The sequence below is a fragment of the Dinoponera quadriceps genome, unplaced genomic scaffold (genome assembly GCF_001313825.1).
Source record: "Dinoponera quadriceps isolate SergipeBrazil2010 unplaced genomic scaffold, ASM131382v1 scaffold2442, whole genome shotgun sequence".
NCBI classification, from domain to species: domain Eukaryota; kingdom Metazoa; phylum Arthropoda; class Insecta; order Hymenoptera; family Formicidae; genus Dinoponera; species Dinoponera quadriceps.
The window spans coordinates 1-3,124 of NW_014556460.1; the positions used below are offsets into that span (position 1 = coordinate 1).

The following is a 3,124-nucleotide window of genomic DNA, read 5'->3' on the forward strand; positions in this document are numbered from 1 at the left end:
TTGGAAGCTTTACAATGGGATGTCTTACCCCACCCGCCGTATTCACCACTCATTGCTCCTCCGGACTACCACTTGTTCTGGTCGATGGCTCACGCCCTGGTCGAACAGCACTTCACTTCTTAAGAAGAAGCCAAAAATTGGGTCGATTCATGGGTAGCCTCAAAAGATGAAGAGTTTTTTCGACGTGACATCCGAATGCTGCCAGAAAGATGGCAAAAAGTAGTAGCTAGTTATGGACAATATTTTGAATAAAATGTAACTTATATTTTTTTTACAATAAATTGATAATTTTTATAAAAAAACGGTGGAAACTTATTTGTATTACCAATATTATCGTATTTTTGAAGCCGTCGCGATAGTGATTGCGTCTCGTGGTTCGTCGAGCAACTCGAAGAGTTAGCGCACCGCATAAAATTAGTTTTATCAACAAATGTCCCCATGGAAACTATCAAACAAACAGTTGGAAACATTTAATAGCGCAACTGTCACGTGTGCTAGAAAGAGGATACAAACGTACACGTACGCGATCATTGCCATCTCACCGGACGGTACAAAGGTCCCGCGCATTCAAAATGCAATTTAAATTATAAACATTCATATTACATTCCAATAGTTTTCCATAATTTATCTTACAACGATTCACATTTTATTATCACGGAAATAGCAAATGCATTTGAAGGCTCGATCAATGTGCTACCGATAACAAAAGAAAAATATATATCATTTACGAAACACGTCCAAGATACAGCAAAAAATCTGATTCACGAAATTGCATAGAGTTTCGATTCATTGATTCATACAAATTTCTAAATACCAATTTCGAAAAATTAGCAACTTTTTTCGACAAAGAAAAATTAAAAATTTTACAGTCCACATTTTCAAATATATCCGATTTCGATTTATTGACGCGAAAGTATGTTTTTCCATATGAATACCTTGATTGCGCGGACAAGCTGCAGGACCCGTGTTTACCACAGCGAGAATCATTTTATAGTTCGTTGACGGGTGATACGGTATCCGAGAACGATTATGCGCACGCTGCGAACGTCTGTCAACGATTCTCTATTGAAACCTTAGATGAATACAGCGATTTATATCTGAAGACCGATGTCTTATTATTAGCCGATATTTTTGAAAATTTCAGGGATAGTTGCATCAAAAGTTACGGATTAAATACTGCACATTATTATACTTTACCGGGTTTCACTTAGGGTGCTATGTTAAAACATACCGGCATAAATTTTGAATTGCTCACTGATATCAACATGGTCATGTTCATCGAAAGTGGTATACACGGCGGTCTCTGGCAATGTTCCTGTAGATACGCACAGGCCAATAACAAGTGCATGCAGTCTTACGATCCATCGAAACCATCGTCGTACCTGATGTACTTTGACGTAAACAATTTGTACGGTTGGGCAATGTGTCAACCGCTGCCTTACGCCGAATTTCAATGAGTCACAGATGTTTCAACATTTGATGTATCTTCAATCGCTGTCGATTCACCCATAGGTTATATTTCTCGAGGTCGATCTGGAATATCCGCAACATTTGCACGACGCTCACGCTGACCTACCGTTTTGTCCAACGCGCGCCAAACCACCCGGTAAAAGACAGGATAAGTTATTGGCAACCGTATACGATAAGCAGCATTATGTTATTCATTATCGCAACCTGCAGCAGTGCACCCGTCACGGTCTTCGCATTACAAAGATACACCGTGTACTCCAATTTGCTTAATCTCCGTGGCTCCGCGATTACATCGAACTAAATACACTTTAGAACACAAGCGACTAATAATTTCGAGAAAAATTTGTATAAATTGATGAACAATGCTGTATTTGGAAAAATGATGGAAAATGTACGCAATCATGTAGATGTGAAACTGTTGACAAAATGGGATGGACAGTACGGTGCTGAGGGAATGATCGCGAAATCAAATTTTCATAGCCGAAGCATTTTCACCAAAAACTTAATTGCCGTCAAATTATGAAAACTCGAAGTAAAATTCAACAAGCCGATCTATGTGGGTATGTGCATCCTTGACATAGCAAAGGTTTGCTTGTATGAATTTCACCACCAGTATATATTTCCTTCATATAGCGAAAAATGCAAAATTATGTACACCGACACCGACAGTCTAATTTACCACATAGAATGCGAAGACATTTATGAGCACATGAAACGCGATATTCATAAATTCGATACGAGTGATTATCTCGCTGACAACGCGTACGATATACCGCTTGTAAATAAGAAGGTTCCGGGCCTGATGAAAGATGAAAATAACGGAGCTATAATGACAGAATTCGTCTAACTTAGAGCGAAGCTGTACGCGCTGAGAGTAGACCGGAAAAAGGACACGAAAAAGGCCAAAAGGCGTCAAAAGGCGTCAATAGTAGCGTCATAGCGCGAACGAGTATATACGTATTTAACGAGTATACACAATGTTTAAGAGATGAAGTCGAAAAAAAAGTCGTCAACAATCGTATATAAGACCGAAATTACACAAAGTCTACACAGCGTCTGAAACAAAAATCGCTCTAAGTCCATACGATGACAAGCGGTATATCATACCCGACTCGATCGACATGTTTCCATGGGGGCATTATAATATACCGCTACAGTTATTCACGCATTTTTTTTATATGTAGTACGCATTTGGAATAATAAAGAAAATATTACTCATACATGTTTGTAGAATAAGACATATATATATTGTTTGTAATACAAAAGGTTATAATAAAACTTCTTTTTTTACAACACATTATATCTGCTTATCCTTGAATTATATGAATTGTCAACTACTAACCATTTCACATAAACCTTGTCACCTTTCTTGCGCAACACTTTTCCCACGAGGTATACGTCAGGGTTACCAGCGCAATGCAACTCATATTCGTAAAATCCTCCAGCGATAGACATTCCACAAGAATCTTCCAGCAGATAAATGACCGGATTAGTACGCTACACCTTCAAAATTTTAAACACCTCAGTTGTCTAGTTCGATGTATAACCTTTTTCGAAGACAGCCTTAAATTTGCTAACACGTACGAGGTCTGTTCAACAAGTATTGCGAATTTTGTGTTTTTTCAAAAATTATTTATTTATTTATGAATATCTA

At 38.0% G+C, this 3,124-nt stretch overlaps 1 pseudogene; it reads left to right on the plus strand.

The window, feature by feature from the left end:
- The first annotated feature begins 1,265 nt into the window (after positions 1 to 1,265).
- Positions 1,266 to 1,740, plus strand: LOC106747497 (annotated as a pseudogene).
- The last annotated feature ends 1,384 nt before the right edge of the window (positions 1,741 to 3,124 follow it).